Source organism: Varanus komodoensis, unplaced genomic scaffold (assembly GCF_004798865.1).
Source record: "Varanus komodoensis strain SLA01 unplaced genomic scaffold, ASM479886v1 scaffold2, whole genome shotgun sequence".
Taxonomy (NCBI): Eukaryota; Metazoa; Chordata; class Lepidosauria; order Squamata; family Varanidae; genus Varanus; species Varanus komodoensis.
Window position 1 is genome coordinate 31,843,229 of NW_025335568.1, and position 20,742 is coordinate 31,863,970.

Below are 20,742 nucleotides of genomic sequence, written 5' to 3' on the forward strand. Positions count from 1 at the left end.
TGCAAAAATTCCCATCTCTAGGCACTTTAACCTGAAAAGAGGCATAAAGATAAACAGCCTCTTAGGTCTAAGACTTCTAGCCACTGTGCCCTGTTGCAGCACAGTGACAAAGGAGACAACAGCTGGGGAAAGCCATGTGTAGAATCAAACTCCCGAAGCACACAATGCATCTGGGTGTGCCTCTGCACTCACATTATGATATCCAGGCCCTGCTCTGAGCTTGGAACAAGTACAGCCAGCACCAAGGTGGCCATGAGTGGAACCCTGCTCATCAGGACCCAGCTGATGATTGTCCCTGAGCACCTCCTCTTCAACGTTTCAACAGACTTGTTCCCTTGCCTTTTGCCAGGCAGCAGTGGTGGTAAAGAGAGCAGCATTAGATGCCACTGCCTGCTTGCTTACTGGCCCTCCATCAAGCAAGTGGCAGTAGTGATGAGAAAAAGGAGGAGAAGCACGGTAGGTGGTGACCATGCTGATGCGAATAAGACTCATGAAGGAAAGGTGCCTATTATGGGTGTCTTTCTGAAGGATCCTTACCAATTTTCACTGGAGCTGGGCGGCCTAACTAGGTTGAGGGTGTTCAGCTCTGATGCAAATATTTCTTTGCCTTTCCCATGATTTTACTTTTCTGAGATATAATCTTTGTTCAGCCAGTATCAAGTAAAACCTACCAAACCAAACACAATCCACCAGCCACATATTACAGCTGGTTAGATAATGGTTAAGTCACCTTTCTCCTGCCCTGCTTGGAGTTCCAAGCAAGTAAAATACAGCAGACAAAATTAGCTAGAATTGCAATCTTATACATAGTTACCTTAGTGTAAGCCTTGTTTAGGGACTTACCACTGAGTAGCATGTGCAAGATTACACAGCTGCTGCTTTTCGGATAAGGAATAATTCCCAGTGCATATTATAACCACAAAAATGTTGTTTCTAAAGAAGTGGTATCTCCAAGCATGACACAAATTCCATACAACTGGAGTGTGTGGAGATGCACTTAGAATGATTAATTAATTAATGAACTTATATCAATTATATCCTGCATCAACAACACTTGCTGCCAGTCTGCTTCCAGGCATAATACAGGGTGCTGGTATTTATCTGCAAAGGCTTAAATGGGTTAGAAAATAGGCATCTGAAATTCTACCTTCTCTCCTAGTTCAAGATTTTCAGATGCCCTTCTGCATGTGCCACGACCCAGAGAAGTTAGGGAATACCCTATGGGTGCTTCTTCGTAGCAGGATCCTGGGTATGGAACTCTCTCTCCAGAGAAGCTTGGCTGGTCTCGTCTGTGCTACGTTTGAGGCTGTTGAAGCTGTTGTGTTCCACTCTGCAGCTTGATATGTCCACACACAACCACAGAACATGAGAACTAGAGTTGTGGGCATAGAAACAGGGGAGGTGCAGGCTGCAGAAGTGGAATCATGGTCCTTAGGCTGGGGGTGTGCAAGGAAGCCACCCAGAGTTTGGAATCCACCAGATTCCTTGGACTTGGATCTGCAGCCCCTAGCTCGCTTTCACAGAGTGCTCACTAGGGGTCAAGGCCCACGTGCCACACAAGCAGTGCCTGCTTGCCTGCCAGAAGCAGCCACTCAAGCAGAGGCACCCCTCACCCTGGAGAAGGCTGGTGGTGGGGTACTCAATCAAAGGGGCTCCCCCAGGAGCCCTCCCACCCTCCCGCAACTGCCATGCAAGCAGCACCCTTCCTCTGCATCAGCTAGAGCCACCTTTTGGGTTGCTGCTGCCACACAACAAGGTTGCCAGTTGCACAGCCGAGGCTCCACAATCATTCCTAGACTTCTTCTCAGCCTGGGTTGCTTTACAAGACTGGGCTGAGCACAAGAGGATGCCCATGGGTGCTTGGAGCAAAGGATCCTGACAGCATTCATCCCAACCCTACCTGAGGCGGTCAGTTGTCAATGCGAGGCAGAAAAGTGATAATGGAGAGAGGGTGAGAGAGAGAACCTAGGAGGGATCATCCCCAGCAGGAGAAGTGGATCCTTTGCATGGACCAGTCCTGGGACCGCCTGCATGCAAAATATGAGTGATCTCCCCAAGCTAGGCCTTCTTTTGCAGCCTGTGTGCTTCTGATACCTCTGAGAGGGTATAGAGACTGGGACACTGCTTAAAGGAGTGCTGTGTGGCATAGAAAGGGAGACTAACAGGAAAGTCATTGTTAGTTGTGCCACTGGAGCTCAGGCAGTGAGAGCACTGTGACATCATTGTCTATGATGTCATACTGTACTGCCTGAGGATACTTCCTCATCACGGTGAGTTCTAGGCAGTGGTGAAATGTGATCATAGCCACCCTGATTGTTTGGCTTTGGCCAAGGGGCATGTCTGTTATTTTTACACCATTTCGGAATGTTTGGAGTAACCTGTCGTCTCCTCACCACTGGGCTGAGCCTATGCAGGATCTGGTGGTTACAGCATCCCACTTCATGTAGTAGAACTGAAGGGTATAGGTTTGTTCCACTGGTCGGCACGCCATCAGGGGTATAACGTTACATAAAATAAATTGCTAATTTAAGAGTAGGATAAATTGTTCTTTTGCTTTGGGTTCAGAACTTTCACATTTCTGCAGAGTGCAATCTAAGATAAAGCTTCTTAATAAAATACATGTCCTTGTAGCATTCCTACATTTGGGTTTATGGTGGGAGTTATTGGCATGCATCCAGTCTTCCACATGAAAATCTAAGCTGCTTGTGTAAGTGTAGAATTTACCATTGGGTCTTAAGTTTTTATTTGGCATTTTGCCAAAGATGTTATGTATTTAGCTAGGAAAATTGCCTAGGAGTTAATTGAGAGGAAAACAGTAATATACATCCACCCCCACTAGAAAGGGACAGAAAATGCTATGGGTATGCATATGATGTTTATTCTAGGTAAAAGCCCATATATGAACATAGCCAAGAATTACTAGAAAGCTGAGATTTACAGTTTCAAAATCAACCATGGGACTATTTGCATGATTGTTCCCTTTAGTCTCTTTAATATTGCAGCTCCCATTGTTACAACTTTCTTGAAATGCCCCCCTCCCGTCGTCACAGGGTTCTTTGCAGGGAGTGGACAGCAAAAGCCCATGTACTTAACAAGTTGGCATGATATTCATACACAGCATTATATGAATTATACTATCCATTGGCTATTTTAGTCCACCCAATAACAACATTCTTTGGGTACATCACATGATAAAAGAACATAAACAGGGCAGAGTAAAAACAGCAAGGTCAATAATTGGCAAAACAAACATGGTAGAAAGTATATAAAAGCAGTCATTCAAGCACATTAGAAACAAATCTGAACTGTAGCCTAAAATCTAAAATGCCTGGGAGAAAAGGGATGTCTTTGCGCGAGGCCAAAAAGCTTGCAGTGTGGCCGCTAAGCAAATTTCCTTGGGGAGGGAATATCATAAGTAGGACGCCACACCCAAACAGCTACCTTTTACAGCCACCTGTTAACTTCCTCTGGTGGGGGTCCTTGGAAGAGGAACTTTAAACATGATCTGAGAGTCTGGTAGGTATATGTGGAAGGAGACATCCTTTTAGGTACTTTGACACCCAGATGTTTAGAGCTTTGAAGGTCAACATCAAGACTTTGAAAAGATCCCAAAAACAGATGTGGAACCAGTGCAGTTGACAACAAATAGGTGTCACAGGGGTGTGTTGACCAGCACAAGTTAGTAGCCTCATAACTCTATTTTTGTCTAACCTTTTCCGCCCGTCTATGAACCAGTTTCAAAAGTAGTCCCATGTGCAAAATCTTGCAGTAATCCAACCACCATGTACCAGGATGTGGAACACCGCTACCATTTCCCCTGGCAGCTAGCATATGTGTCTCAGGTGAAAAAAGTCACAGCCACAGCTGCTGACGATACTGCATCCATGAGTACCCACAACATATGACCTTGATCCTTTGAGGGAGGCTCCAATCCCTCCAGAACAGGTTGAGCACTGTTAACCAGGCAAATGAACTATCTTGTCTGGACTGATTCTCAAAATCCATGAGTTTCAAAACCCATGAGTTTCAATGAAGCATGATGCAATGTGATTCTTCAGGAGGAATATAACCATTAAGTCAGGGCCTGATAATATACAATAAGTGCATCATGTAGATGGCAATTTGACACTATCAAATTCCCCCAAACTATACCACCTATCAACATACAAGTGCAGTTGTAAAGAAAAGGGACCAACCCACCCTTTTGGGGAATGCAAAGAAACAAGCACTTGATTAGAGGGCAGCACCAACAATTCTCTGTAACCCTGGAAAGTAGAAATTGTTCTGGTGATCTGTGGAGAGATCTTTATGGGAGATGCTTGCTTCAGTAAAGAGCTAGAGACTCACCCATTTGTTTGCCATGGGGGAAACTTGCAGTGGCATTATAGGTGCCTGATCGAAGTTTGCAGTGAAGAGCCGTCCTCTCAGAAGAACCTCACACTTCCTGGATAAGCAGCATGCTCATACTAAAGAAGCCATCATGCAAACTGATGATTTGCATAGACCCAGGTCACTGAACTGACTCCTCAGAAGATGCAATTGCTTATTCATTGCCGCCAATTGGCAATATTCTGGCTGATCTCTCCAAAACCCAAATGTTTACTCAATGTGATATCAGCAATGGTTTCTGGCATGTAAAGGCAGGTGAAGAGTCAAGTAAATTAACTACATTTTCTACACATTTTGGCTGCTATAGATGGCTCTGACTTCCTATGGGCATCTTGCCAGCACCTGAAGTGTTTCAGCGGAAACTAAACCAGGCACTTGAAGGATTGTTGGGTGTGAAGATAATTGCAGATGACATCCTGATTATAGGAGATAGAGCGCATGATATAGAGACAGAAAATGACCATAATTGCAAGCTACATTCATTCTTCCATGGTACAGAGATAGGAACATCAAACTAAACCCACAAAAAATGAAATGTAAAGAGAAAAGGAAATGTACCTAGGGCATGTGCTATCAACTGAAGGGTTACAACAAGATCCCAGCAAGGTAGAGGCAATTTAGAACCTGTTCCCACAAATCCATGTGACTGGGATTCAGAACATCCTAAAATTCCAGGCATAATGTTGGCCATTTTTTGCAATGAAAGCAGAGCCGATACAGCAGTTGACAAACATGCTGTAGAGTGGGACTGGGCAGGGCCATAGCAATGAGCATTTGAGAGATTAAAAGAATTAATCACAGATGGCCACATTCTCAGATACCATCAGTCGTGATAGCAGCTGACACTGCAGTGTATTTCTGAAAAGGGACTGGGAGCACTTCTTTCACAAGAACCATCCTTTGACTAGGGAAGGTGAGGCTTTACAGAGTTGGAACAAGGATATGCACAAATAGGGAAAGAGCTACTGGCAGTGAAATATAGGATCCCCACCAGTATACTTATGGACAACAAATATTTGTGTTCTCTGAGCATAAACTGCCAGAGAGATTTATAGGAAATGTACCTTCTTCTGAGTGCAGCTAAACAGTTAAAATGCATTTACAGAAATACCATGTAGAGATCAGTTATTATATTGTCCAGGAAAAGCTTTCTTATTGAGTTGTGTCTATCCAGCCAGGTCAGCTGAAATAGAGAAGGAAATGAGGACACTGAGTCAATTATTGTGATATACTCCCACCCAACAAAGCTACATGAAATTAAGAGGCAACAGATCAGTATCCACAATCCTGCATCCAAGTGGTCAATCAGGTAATTGTGGATGGATGACCTGCAACCAAAAGTCAAGTCCCTGAAGTAGCAGAAGCATATTCAAGGAAGAATTCCTTGTCCAAGATGGATGTATATATAATGATAGGGATCTCTGATTTCAGAGTCATTGCACAAGTCAGTAATGAAAAGGGGGTCAAGTCTCACATGAGGGATTGGATGGGTACTTGCAACAGGTTCAATTGGCCTGGAGAGAGAACACAATTTAAGGCATATGTGAAAAGGTGAGAACCCTGCTACTCTTGTGACAACCATCTGTGGAAGAGACCTTATTGCCACATGAGATTTCCATACAACCACAGGAAAAGATTGGCACAGGCTTACTTTTAAAAGAAAGCAGTACCTCATAATCCTAGATTACTATTCCAAATGCTTGGAAATCCATATTTGCAGGATACAGAAGCTAAAGAGGTGATCCAGAAGCTAAGGGCACCCTTTTCCAGATATGGGACACCTGGCACAATTACTAGCGATAATGAACCTTAGTTTAGACATGAAAAAGAATCCAGTATTCCTACAGCAGTGGGAACTTGAGCAGCTTAACCGTCTCACCAGCAAAGACTCTGCTGCACAGAGCCATCAGTCAGATCCTTATCTGTTATGTCTAGCCTGTCAAAATACCTGGTCAGAAGGATGCAAGGCAAGCTAAGCAACAACCTCTGAGAGGATACAAAACCAAGACCTGCTACCAATGTGTTACCCTAGTGAAGCTGTTTCCGTGAGATCATATGTACGAGGTGCTAAGTGTTCAGCCCAGCCAGCAGTAGGACAGAAGGGGGAAGGCCTGTGACCTTGGACTTATTGACATTGTCCCTAATTTTACAACTTTCAGACTGAAGCTGCAGTTCCAGCCAGCAGATCATTCTTCAGCATCTACGTGTGGAAGAAGAGGCCCTGCACTGGACTATAGACTCTTAAAACACCTTTGCTCACGGCATCGCTCTTGCAGAGACCCTGCACAGTTTTGTTGAATGTCGAAGCTCTAGACATCTGGGGTCAAGGTACCTAAAAGGATATCTCCTTCCACTTGTCTGGACCCTTGGATCATAATTAGAGTTCCTCTTAAGTACTTGCACTGAAAGAAGTCAGCAGGTGGCTCCATGAAAAATGTATTCCATTATTACAAGTAACAGAACTAAGTGGAAAGGCTTGGGATCTGTTAAAAGAATGAAGTTCTGGGGCAGGAAATACGTGGCTACAACAGGCCTACATATGCTGATTGTCCAGACATATGCCTGAGTAAAAGCGCTTCCTCTAATCCAAAGCCTGCCAGTGATTATGTTAATGAAACAGCTCTGGGAGCAAGGTTTGGAAAAGGGATTCTCCGTTTGTTCCTACTGTGTAAGACTGCACAGAGAGAAAATAAATATTTTGGGGCGTGTTTGCGAACTCCTCCTTAATGGTCCCTCTTTCTAGTCTTGTTCCTGGCTTTAGATTTTATTTCCAGTTGGACAAAGAAAACTTTTTCAAATGGTTGCTATAGCAAGGACTATAAACCCTTGGAAAATAATTGTGGAAGGCAACAGAAATTTTTAAAGGGTTGCTGGGTTGATTTTTCTGCCCAGAACCCCTTGAAAAGATTTCATGCTGAGCTGTACAGAAAAATCAGAATTAGGCCTGAGTTACAATCTAGGTGGCTGACCGGCCAACTCACTGTAATGTTACAGCCGTGTTTATTTCTCTAGGGCCGTTTTCATCCTTTGCCATCAAGTACTCAAGAAAAAGAGTCCCTGTGATTGAGAGTATATTGAGTGCTTGAAAAGAGTAAGGGGGAGCTTAAGGTAGGTTCTTTTTCCCCAAGTCACTCTAAGTTCCCTATATTGCACTCTTTGGCAATAAGGACACAATCCTGCACTACTTATCATCATAACTGCGGAATAAACCAACCCTTCTTGCTGCAGGCAGCAAGCCTGCTTCTTTAATGCTGGCCAGGCAGCAAACAAACTGAAAGAGAAGTGGAAAAGAAAGCACACGGAAGTCCACAGCTAACTTTAATCCATACAACAAAGTCCAGTTGTTTAACTCCCAAGGGTCCTGCAAATACTATACTTGCTGGCTTTTTCGTCATCACTTAAGCCATTTGTGATTATGAAAAATCCACTCTCAGTCAAGGAAATAGTACTTGAGGGAGGGTACTTTAGATGCTCTGCCAGATTATGTTTCTCCGGTATACCCATCCTCCCTTTCTCACTTAATTCTTCTGAGAGTCCTATTAAGAAATTGCTTTTGTTTTGAAAACAAAGCTGCCATTCCTGAAATGAGAGGTGGTCATTGCCTGTCATGTCAGCAATTAAAAATAGTTCTTGAAGGGAAAAAAAACTCCTGGTTGGGGGATAACTTTGGGGATGCACCCATTTGCCTTACCCTGGGTTTCTAACCCCAGTCCCAGTCCCAGTCCCAGTCCCAAAACATCCTACTAGCTTGGCAATAAGCTGGTACTGCAGTATATCGGAGCAGGACTGGGGAAAGAAACCAAATACTCCAGAACTGTGTTCTGAATATGCTCTCAGCACAGAAAATAAGGTGATGCCTCAGACTGACTGATGAAGTTTACAGATGAGTGTCTGAATTCTGACTGCTAGCAGTACCAGTCACCTCTTCTGTTCCCATTTTACACTCACAAAAGTCTGCTATAGTATTCGGTATAATGGAACACCATGGGACCATGGATAGTAAATCACATCTTTGGGGCAGCTGAAAATACAAATTTAACATTTTGTCTTGACCATCTCATAGGAAGGGTTTATTTAAGCTGGGTAAGGAAGGAAAAGGGTTCCTAAGCAGCACTGAGCCAGCCTGCAGCAGTGAAGCCTTAGCTGCTAATGACAAAGCACATCTGTAAAGAGGAATCATTTTGTAGAGCAGCTATTGTTTCCTCCCTGTGTCAGTGGCTTGGGAGCCAAGGGATATAAAGAAATAAAATTGGGAGCACATGACATTGTTCTTATTAGCTCTTATCATTCAATCAGGGCCAGCTGTCTTTTGCACATGGGCAGCACGTTTTCTTTTCCTCCTCCTCCTAGCTTTGGATACAGCGAGGTTAAGGAGACATGATCAAAGCTGAAACAATGATATTTTGCTACTGTATGAATTCACTTAATCCTCTTCTTATTGAGACCTTGTGCTGAAAGCTGATCATTTAGGTGGGCTCTAAATAAAGCCAGTAGCTTGAATTCTTGCCACCAGCCCTTTTTATAATGAAAAGGCCCTAATGAATGCTGGTAAGTGGTAGGAATGTGTGACCAGCTGCATCAAGGCAGGTAATACAACTTGGATTTAATTGGGAGCAGGTATGGGAAGGCTGTATTACTTTAATTGGTGAGGGGGGTTTTCTAAATGGAAAGGACAAAGTATAATGGATAAATTGTGCTGTACAATAGCACTTAAGCTGGGATTGTATGCATTCGTTAATCTGTTGAGGAATGAGGCAATTCTAAACAATTTTCTCAGTGAAACCAACTCCAGAAAGCTTGTCCCTTTTTTGTTCTCCCTTGGGAAAATGCAAGATTGAAACAGAAAATACCTTTACTGAGGCAATCATTTGCCACGTGTGGAAAGCGGATACAGCTGTAAGCTACGAAAAAGGGATCTTTGTAGTACAATAAAGGATGGAAAAAGAGATAAAGTTAGGGATAAGAGAAGGCCTGTCACTGCATCCAAAGGAGGAATAAAATGATGACATTTACAGTGACAGATGAGACTGTAAAGAGAACTCAGGACAATTTAGAGAGAGGAAATTTGATATTTAAAAGAAAGGGCTCTGATAATTAAAAGTAGTGTTACATTAAACTGTAACGCATGTCATTAGTGACAGAAGGGGACTGGTGCCTTTTGAAAAGTTAATGATTCGCATAGTCCTGCTCATGAAACTTTGTATTTATAGTAAAGTTCATTTGCACACAGAATACTTAGAAGCTGATTTCTCCTTCCTTCCCCTACATTTCATAGCAGGGAATAAGAAAGTCCAAGAAAAATGTATCTTGTCATCTCTTAAATGATATTGATATGTGTGGGAACATATTAATATCTCTGGGGTTCTTGCAAGTATGTGCATATAATATGTAGGCCACTGGGAAAGTCTCCTGTGCATGACCAATAGATAAGAATACTCTTGCAGTCTTTTTGCTGGCAGAGTGTGCCTGAAATGCATAGAAAAGTCTCTGCAAAGAGCACTCCAAAAGTACTCATTTGCCAATGAGTCGATGCTCTGGAGGTGACAATTCATTGATATTACTTACCTATATTCACATGAAGCTCTGTGTATTTAACGGACTAGCTCTAGGGTTTTCATGCAGCTTGCAGTATGGAATTTTGAACTCAGTTTGTGGATTCTCCCACAATAATGAGTTAAGGAAGCACTTATAACCAGGTTCCGCTAATGGAGCTTTTGCTCCTGTATATTTCATTACAGGTGGGGAAACCAGGCGGATAGGATGTCCTTCGGAGTTCATGTAGGCCTAGCACTGGGAGGAGAGAAACAAAACGAAGCATAAAGTAAGTGTTGAATGGGTTTTTCCCAGGATTCCCAAGTGGGTTTCATGTATTGCTTAATGCTGAAAATGAGACCGATTCAGTTTTCTCCACAGGTTGTAAAGGCTGAATTATCTTACCATTGCTATTGTGTGTGAGTACAAGTAAATGGACAAAGCTACAGCCTATTTCAAACATGCTTTATCTGAAGGTCTATTTTCTTCTTTTTTTTCTTTTTTAATTTCTAGTTTGTTTCAGGGAAGGGTAGTGAACTGCCATACAATGAAATCTGTCTTAACCAGGGAGGTATTAATTCATCCTATAAAGCAGACATGGGAGTATTCCTTGTTGATTTAGAAATCTTACTTAAATAATTCTAGTAAAGAAGTCATCTCATGTTTTGTTCTGTAGAATATAAAGTGTCATCTCATATTAGTCAGGCTGTACAGTTAAAACAGGTGACATAAGATCTTTTACTGCAGATGAATTCCCTGGTCTCAAATACATGGGCAAAAGTTACCCATACTGAGATATGTAGCATGTGCTTTGAAGTAACAAGCCTAGATCTGGGATGCTATATTACCAGTCAATGATTAGCTAGCCAATTGCTTATTCTTTTAAGCTGTGCTTTAAATCTATTACAGCAACACCTCTTACTACTTGTACAATGCAAGTCTGTACAAGTTAACTCAGTAGGAAATCCCCTTGACTCCAGTGGGGCTTACTTTCAGGTAAATATATTTAGGACTGCACAATCTGTCACTGAGTCTTTGATTCCAACCCCCAACACCCATATAGGGTTTCCTTTCCATCTTTTTTTTTCCTGTTAAGCTGTTATTCTTTAAACAGGGAGACATTCAACAAATACAACTCTTCCCTGTACAAAGAAGCTGTGGAAGCAAACCCACTGGCTAAATTTCCTCCAGTATCAGACCTTCTTTATTAAAGACACAGGATCCTAGAGAAGAAAGAATTAGTTCCTAGATATCTAACTACAAAGTTACACTTACAGAAAAGAGGACTTTTTAATATTAAGGCCAGATGATATTATAGCACCATTAAAATGTATGGTTCTTTTTCTGAAGACATGTGACCCAGCAAACCTATTCATGATGTATTGCAATCTGTTGGATGCTTGACACCCGTTCAGGCTTTGTGGTCCTGGAAAAGCAGCAAAAGGGTAGGTTTCTTGGGCTACAATTTATCTCTGGCAGACTATCACAAGTTCTCATCTCGGTCTCAACATAGTTGGAAAGCCCTTGAGATCTTGGTGCATGAAGGATTCCCTTATCAACCTGCCCAGGGTCTGGGCTGTCTCTGCAGACCTTCCTGTGGATGTCCCCATGATTTGTGATGGTAGATGGTACAAGCAGTGACTGGGAAGACAGCCTTTTTAGTGTGGCTAAGATGGCCACATGTCATCTTTTTACAGAAGGCAGACTACTATTTGAAGGAATTCTCCAGCTGACTTGACCGTCCTGTTCATATTCACTGTGAAGATAAGACCATAAGAAGAGACAGCAGGATCCTGAGATCCAGTATGCAAGCTAGGACTTTACTTTCTTTTCACCAGGCCTGAGAGTTTGGGAGTTGCAGAGTCTAATTCTTCCACACAAATCTGAGAAACAGGTTCCTCAGAATAGCATGCATGTAATTGAAATTAATTGGCACTTATGTTGATCTCTAGGGATTGGTTGTGGGGTTTTCCTGGCTTCCTGTAGGTGATAGACTTAGGGCCTTTTTGACCTCAGCACACCATTAAGTAGTAGAAGAAAGATGAGGAGGACTGGCAGATATGATGATATAAATCCAGTCCTTTACCATCATCATTGGTTACCAGTTGAAGTCCAGGCCCAATTCAAGGTAGTAACTCTAGTGTTTAAAGCCTTTAACAGCTTGGGGCCAGAGTATCTAAAGAGTGCCTCTTCTATATGAACCTTCCCAGCCCCTTAGATCTCCATCTGAGGCTCTTATGAGGGAACCCCCTCCTCAGGATATAAGGTGGGTGGCTACAAGAAGAAGGCCCTTTTCAGGAATGGCAGACCAACTTTGGAACAAGCTCTCTGGAGAGGCTCACCTGGCGCCATCTTTGCATTCTTTTCAGCACCAACTGAAGACCCTTTGGTATTTTAATTGGTAAAGTGCTTTTTTATTGCTATCTTAACATTAAAATATGGCTTTTATGCAGTCTGGAGTTCTGATGAGTGTGCTTTTACTGTTTTATTGTCATTTAATATTTGAAATGTTTTTATTGTTTTATACTGTGTTTGCATGTGGCTAGTGGGGTAGATTAGAAATTGAATAAATAAATAATTTTCAGCCTTTTAAACTTAGCTGTTTGAATTTTCCTAGTTCTGAATGAATTCCTTTTTTATTGCTTTAAGATTCTCTGTTTTCAGTTGTTGTATACTGTCTTGATTTTTAGCAAATAAGATGGGATATAAATTATCCCAAATATAAATCATAATTATCAGGATAATTCTTAATCCCTGCCAATTCATCTCTTTCTGGCACATAGAAGAAATAGCACTTAATCTTTAAACTATGTCCTGCCTGGCACAAGTCATACTATTTATACATATCACTTGCTAAACCTAGATATTATCAAAGTAAGAATCTTGGATGAAGGTATTTAAAGGAAACCACTTTTGATCTATTCAAAAAATGGCACTGCCAATTTACAAATGAGCAGCAGGCAATCTGACCAAAATAGAAGTTTCCACTCCCTTACACATCAACACAAACAAGCACACATTCACACCTTTTTTCATTCACAATATTGCACACATGGATGTTCTGGCAGAGAGATCCTTCAGCCCTGCACATAATGAAAGCAAACTGTTATATTTGCTTTACTCTGAGACATGCAGTGCAGGTCTATGGATGCATATTTGCAAGCTCCGTCATGTTGCCGGTAAGTGTGCATAAAGCTGTGGATTGTACAAATGGTTGTAAATGTGATATACATTGTTCAGACTGAAACCAAGTTCCAGAAAGAGTGTCTTGTTGGTGGTGCTATTCCATGCTCTCCCCGGATAAATATGTCTGGTGACTGGTTTATTGTCCTTTTGTGCCACACGAAGATAGTGTTATGTGCCCAAGTTTTTAAATTAAATTAAATTAAATCTTGATCCTGCCTTGTTATACTTCTGTGCTGGATATTTACATTGTAGTTGGCTTATTGCTTTTGTGAATTGAAACAAGTATGATTAGAAGGTGACTGTATTAACTCATGCTCAGGATAGCTCACGCATCCAATTTGCTGGGCGGAATTGTCCCTCCCTCTGAATGCATCTTTCTCCACATTTTTGTGGACCACTGATTGTAGTATATTCTACTTAGTCATAGGCTTCTGAAATTCCCCTAATTTCCGGAGCCTTTTTGGCATCACCTCTTTAGTTTTTGCAGGCACAGAAGACCTCAGCGATTGCACCTCTGTCCATCTCCCTTGCGGAAATGTAACTGCCCCGTTGGAGAATATGGAGACAGGATGTTCCCACTGCAGAGCAGCAGTGGCTAGGAGCACTGTGGACACTCAGTATCATTTTTGTTAAACAAAAGTTTTAAAAATGGCAGAAGTTATTATCTCCAACTGCACAAAGTTCTGAAGGTGAATATTGTCTCCTATGATTGGGGGGAGTGGGGAGAGAGAGAGAGAGAACGAGAATGAGAGAGATTTCATTCTTGCATACTTCCATACCCCGACTGTAGTTTGGCTTTACAGCAAACCACTGGCACCTTTGGGTCTGAGAGCACAAACCTGTCTGAATGTGCCACATGGTTTCCAGCTGCTAGTCTGAGAAATAGTTTGAAATATCCTGGAAGAGGCCCAGCTGTCTGTCAATAATGCAGGCAATAGTTGTAGATACACGGCATACTTCGAAATTTCTAATGGACAGGGGGAGAAGAAAAAAATGAACCCGCTAGCACTGGACCTAATTAGCTAGAGTGCAATTTTGAAGATTTTAATTCAATAGAATGTAAATACACCTTTCTGCAAAGCACCAAATAGACCATGGGAGCCATGAAAATGAATATCCCATTACCAGCCAAATGCCTGTGGTAGAAACCTATGAACTTTAATGTGCTTCTTTTTTGTTTAAAAATAATGGTGCTAAAACACACCGTGCTACATATGGTTTAAAGTAGTTGACGTGACAGATTGAAAATGCAAGATAAGCTTCCTGAATAATACCCAGTACATTTCTGTTGGGATATATATTTGTAAAATGGGAAGCTGGGAAGCATTCACTGGGGAGTTCAGAATAAGATAAGGCCCCTGTTCGTAGCTTGCTGTGCTGCTTATACAAGGGGAAAATGTATTTATGCTGTTCTCCTCCAAAATGTATTGGAATGTACATTGGCTTTAGTGGGCTAAGCTTTTCAGAAACAACTAGTAGCACACTGCAGTTTATTAACAGTTAACACATCATCTCTCCAAATGGGGCTTGTTGCAAGTGGCAGTGTGCCTGCACGAAGCTAATGAGCAAACCCCTGCCCAATATTGACAATTAATCAAGCATAAAAGCTTCTAGGATCAGGACCCACTGCCAAGCGAAGTAAGCTTATAGAGACTTCAATGAACCAAGATAGGTGAACCAATTTGTCTAATTATATATCCATCTCATGAACAAATTTTCCACCAAAACACTTAATTATCTATAGTATAAGCAGCTATGCATCAGCCCTGCGAGCAGAATAAGTTTTTCCCCCTGAGGGTGCTTTTTTTCTTTTCTTCCCCCCCACTTTTTTTTTGCAACCATCTACCGTGAGTAATAAATTGAAGGAAGCACCATTACGTTTCCACAGCAGTCTTCCTCTTTTAATTGGTCTTACATAATGAAGCCAAAGTTTTAGTGGTGGCTAAAGTAAATGACTAATGGTTACAGAATTTTTTTAAAGTGCTCATCAAAATGTGCTGTGAAATTATGTAATTACTCTAAGGTTTCTCACAGTTTTTTATCTTGACACACTCAGGGCAAATCATGCTAATATTTAATAAAAAGCATGTGTTAAAAGCCATTTTACAGGGGAATGCTTTTAAATTATTATTACTAGATGCTTTGGAAGTATTATTGAAAAAAGAGGGTTCTCTGCACCCCTACAAGTTCCCTGCCTATTTAGAATCATGGTAGTCTATTCGTCTTCTTTTGGAATCATTAATGCTGGGTCTGTTTTGACCCAAAAAGAAGAAAAAGATAGCTCGTGACAGAACTTCTGTTCACTACAGGAGAGTAATGTGTGCAAAGATGAGACGGTTTGGCCTTTTGTTTCACAAAAGCAATTTGGATGGTTTTCTTAAGGAACATTCTTGTTGACTTTCCTCTATCATCTCATGTATCCACATGAACCTATGGTAGTTTTGCTGAAACTGCTATGTTAGATTGCAACAATTCTTATGCTATGCGATCAACTGCTGTTTACACTGTCACATTTTTAAAAGTATTGTCTTATTTCAAGTTTGTTTATTTCAAGTTTTTGTAGACCATCACAATAACCACATGGCTCTTTGGATGGTTCACAACAATTAAAAGCCATCAAGCAAAACACAAAGATCCAAACATCATTCACAATTTAATAAATAAAACATCAATTCCATCAGGAGGAACACCAATCATGTTGACTTCATACAATAACCAGATTGGACAACATCTGATATAAAAACAATGATTAAAAACTTAAAATTAATAAATTAAAATAATCTAAAATTAGAATTAGAATTAAAATTAAAACTATCAACAGGTACAATATTTCAAAAATAGAAAAAGTCTTTGCCAGGCACTGAAATATGTACAAAGAAGGTGCCTGGCACACATCGCTAGGGAGCAGATTCCACACAGGGGTTCTTGAATGTATGAAGTTCTGAGAGACAGCTACACTGTGGTTTTTAGGAGCATTCACAGGGTGGCACTCTTCATTACATGGTATTATACTTCAAAATGTCTGTACATTTGCTTGAAATGGATTCTTTTCCTTTTGTGAATGATTGGCAAAATCAGTCCCTCAAGTGAGTTAGAGAATTTGGGCTTAAATCAGTTTAGGGGGCATCCTTAGCAGGTTTCAATGCGGGAAAGAAATTCTACATCTCCCATGCTGGCCATGGAGTAGTGGGACTTTTAAAACATCATGCAGGGACTTCTGCTCTTAGTCCTATTACTTTCAGTGCTGGTCAAAGAGCTAAGGAAATGAGTACCCCTCCCCTTCTCTCTCAAAGCTAATCCAGAAATGCCTATAAGTACAAGGATGCTTATAGCCACAGAGTTTTTGCCATAAGGCTGGTTCGGCACATCCATCAGCAGCTATTCATCATGATGGCCAATGAGCCTCTGGGTTCACAGGCAGCACTGAACAGCTGTGCAAGAATGGGAGGGCTGTTGTCTTCCAGCCTGGCTTGTGAATTTCTTGAATTATTGGGTACGGGGCCATTAAATGAGAGCTGGAAGAGAAAATGCTATTCAGCTTCAATGCCACCCCAAAATTCTCGAGTGGGGGAAGGGTGCTTTTAAAAATTATCAGTTGCTGAATCTTTCAATAGGATCAAATATATGTAAAAATATATTCTTCCACGTTCTCTGGTCTGAGAGAATGAGCAACTATAGATCCTGTCATTTGATTGTGTAGAGAACCTTTGGCGTAAGAATGATACTTAGAAACAGAAACAGAGTGAGTCAGAAGGGGCCTCCCGGGCCATCTAGTCTGACCTCTGGCACCAGCTGGCTCCGCTCATGACATGCCCACCATGTGCACGCCCAGCCTATCCTTGAACAATGGGGCCTCAACCACCTCCCGTGGAAGCCCATTCCACACCCTCGGGGTCCTAACTGTCAGGAAGTGCTTCCTGGCAACTAAATGGAACCAGGGTTCCCTGAGCTTTGCTCCGTTGGAGCTTAGTGTAGAACATTGAAAGAGCTGAACTGAGATTGTCTTGTCTTGTCAAGAAGAAAGGTATTTGGAGATGCATCAAGGGAAGAGAATTGATGTTGAGAAATGCTGAAGTTCATTTGGGCTTAGTTGTGTACAAAGCTGATACATACAAAACTACTTTGAGGACCCATGTGAGACCAAGCCATAATCTAGCTGGTACCTTATTATTTCCCCTGTGATGTTTTTTAAGTCTCCCCAACTCATACTGTCCTTTGCCTCACAGGGCACCATGCCATCCAAACAGCTGGTTTCTAATTATTTTCGTTATGTACTGTTCAATTCCACACATTGACTTTGGACAAGATTACATAAGCTGCTAAATCTGAAGTCCAAGGAAAACAGGACTTCTGTCCCTTAAGTTATACATTGAAAGAGTAGAAAGAATCAGGCCAATGCATTTCTGGAAGAAAAAACATATCAGCGTATACATCTGGAAGTCTCATTTTACTTTTCATTTTGTTTTTATATGCACATGATAATAGTACACAGCTGAAAAGGGGGAACAATGGAAGCAAATAATAAATTAAGAAAATTCAGTATTAAAATGAGAAATGGCAAAAGCAGGGCACAACAATTATTTGGTAGGATTTTGATAAAAGGGCTTAAAATTTTACAGCTAACTGAATATTGTGCAGTTGGAGTGGAAAAATAATTTCAAAACATTTCTGAAATAAGAAGTAAAAAATATTAAGATGTATCTGCCAACTTTATGAGGATAAGAGCAAAAGGTGCTATTAGTCACAGAATATAGAATGGCAAAAAGCTCACAGCTGATGAAAAATACTGAAATTTGGGGGCGGGGGGGAATCAACCCAGAAGACTGCATCAGAAAATAGAACCCCTAGGATTTTGTTTAAGGGAAGAAAAATATTGATGGTGGTGACCCTATTTCATCTCATTGGGTAAATGGATTTAGAATGGGTTGTTGTACAGCATGAGAAAAGAACTGAATAATTTTACAACATTTTTAAGATCCTAGTTCCCAGACCTTCAGATGCAGTAGAATGAGCACCAGTAAAAAAAAAAAAAAAAAAGTAATTGCCAAGGGATATATAATTTAAGATTATTTTGTTTTTTTGAATCTGTCTTGTATATTGCCATTTAAAAAGTACCATCTGTATTTCATCAACAGAATCAATACTTCTTCAACAGAAATAGTGAGAATATTGGGGGGGGGGCAAGTGTTTTGTTTCTTTTTACAACCTTTTTTAGGCCTTTATAAATTGATTTACAATGAATGCCTATGAGGGGAGTAGAATTGTGTCCTCTATCATATACACAATCCCAATAGCTTGATCGTTACACTTGAAACTGACCTTGTATGCACTCACGTCTGGCATGAACTACCCTAAAAATGCACAACTTTATCATGCATATGCATATTGTAAAAGGACTGGGGTCAATAGCATCATGGACTGGCTTATATCCTGGCTCCAGTTTTCCTCCCACTTGGATTACTGTAATGTGCTCCACATGGGAATGCCTCCGAAGAGCGCTCAGAAATTCTGGCTGGTTCGGAGAGCTGCTGCCAGAATGCGGACCTGGGCTGGCTACAGGGAGCCTGCAGCTGTGGTGAAACAGCTTTGCTGCCTCTCACTTGGTTTCCGAGCGCAATTCAAAGTGCTGGTTCTGAACTATAAAGCCCTATGTGGCTTGGGTCCAGGTTATCCGGAAGACTATTCTTTCTCCCCTTTGAGTCTGCCCATAACTTAAGATCTTCAGGGGAAGGCCCTTCATTTGTTTCTACCTCCTTCACGGGCACAGTTTGTGGGAATGCAGGACAGGGCCTTCTTGGTGGTTGCCCCAAGGCTCTGGAACTCCACTGCCAGAGGAGCTAGACTGGTGCCCTCCCTGTCATGCTTTCAGAGCCAAGCAAAAGCATTTCTTTTCTAGCAGGCCTTTTGGAATAGTCTGGGCCTATGAGGCTGCATTGGGTTAGTTCTGCTGTCTATATCATTTCACAGTTTTGAATGGAAGTCTGGGTCTGATTTAAGAGAGGTTCTTTCAAGAGAGAGTAAGGTCTGCCCATGGACCTTCCTCTGGAATGGTGGTGATGGCAGTCTGGATCACCATGACTGTCCTACTTGCAATGTTCTGCTGCTGGTCAGCAGAAAAGGAGAACATTTCAGGAGAAAACCAGTGGAGCCTTTGAATCCTAAAAGCAACAAGGGGAACATTTTCTATAAAAGGGGGAGGAGGAAAAGGCCAATCTTCTCCTTTCACTCTGGCTTGTGCAAGAGCAGCAGGGTTTAAGGAGTGGTAAGTCTTCCACCTTGGACGTTCCCCAACTTGGCCCCATAGGATTGTTCAGTCTGAAATGAAGAAGGGAAATGTTGATTCTGGAGATACAGAGGGAGTATCAATTTTTCATGAGTTGAAGAAATACAGAAGATTGCTTGAAGAAAAACATTATAGGTGGATACAGTGACATGTTGAGTACAGATGAAAAGAGAAATAATACACACACACCACTTTTTTTCTTTATGCAAGGAACCTAAGGTAGCTTAGCTGGTCCTTCCCTTTTCCATTTTCTCCTTCTCATACCCCATGAGATATACTGGACGGAGAGTCAGTGGCTGATACAAATCTACCTAGTGAGCTTCACAGCCAAGTAGGAATTGGAATTCAGATCTCCCATGACACTGTCCAACACCCTGACCACTACACCACACTTCTGCTTAGTAGCATATGTATAAAATTATTATTGTTTAACATATATTTTGAAGGTACTTAAAAACTGACCAATGAAGAAAGGTGTGAAGGCAGAGCTTTGTTGACTGCATATGGCAATGAGTGACTCTGACTATGGCAGAATGGGATAGACCTACCCTCTGCCTTTCCTCCTCCCTGCCTTCTTGTATGGGAATAATTCCCTATTCGACATTATCAGAGGTGGAGTTCTATGCCTATTTAGAAAGATATGCAGCCTATCATTCCCAGAATGTCCCAGCCAGCTACACTGGGAGTTACTGGCCTTTTATTCTTTATAAGCTTGCATAGGATTGCACCTTTTCTTAATTTAATGTTTTAATAGTAATAATTTAGGAGGAATGAAAAGTACATGAAAAGACAGACTTTGAAAAGGCATTGATAAATAACTATGTGGAAAAGATCATTTCTAAAATGTAAAATATGTTAATTGGGAAAAAGGGGACATATGTAAGAGCTCTTTCAAAGGAGATGGTCAGAAGGATAATAAAGCAGCAGAATTGGAATAATATTCTGGAAACTACAGATTTCTTTAAGTTTTAACTTGGAAGAATGCCCATATGTGGAAAAGCACACTGAAACTGGTATGTGAAGCCAAAGAAAAGAAAATTGTTATCACTTCCTTTAATAACAAACTCGGGTGGTAATTTCTGACAGGAATTTAGCTGCAGCAGGGTCACTGAAAAACAAGAGGAGGTATTGGTGTGCTTGGAGGAAACCCCAAAAAATATGTAGAGAAGAAATAATCTTTAAACACCCCATCCCCAAAAAGGACCCCAATGGGGATAGAAATGTATAGATTTTGCAAAATCCATTCCAACTGTGTTTCACAGTTTCTCACGTATCTTTAATTCCATTGTCTGCAAATTGACAATTGGATTTTATATAAGCTAAATGCAAATCATTTTAGTATTAATGCACAC

At 41.3% G+C, this 20,742-nt stretch overlaps 1 long non-coding RNA gene across 3 annotated transcripts; it reads left to right on the forward strand.

Annotated features, from left to right (window-relative positions):
• Positions 1-5,513: 5,513 nt before the first annotated feature.
• Positions 5,514-12,373, forward strand: LOC123023217. Of its 3 annotated transcripts, XR_006414678.1 has the most exons (6): positions 5,514-5,698; positions 6,549-6,717; positions 7,402-7,497; positions 10,128-10,210; positions 11,619-11,724; positions 12,132-12,373. It is a non-coding gene; the product is annotated as an uncharacterized LOC123023217 (long non-coding RNA). The 3 variants fall into 3 exon arrangements; XR_006414676.1 differs by lacking the exon at positions 12,132-12,373 and having other exon boundaries at positions 11,619-11,912; XR_006414677.1 differs by lacking the exons at positions 7,402-7,497; positions 12,132-12,373 and having other exon boundaries at positions 11,619-11,912.
• Positions 12,374-20,742: the final 8,369 nt, after the last annotated feature.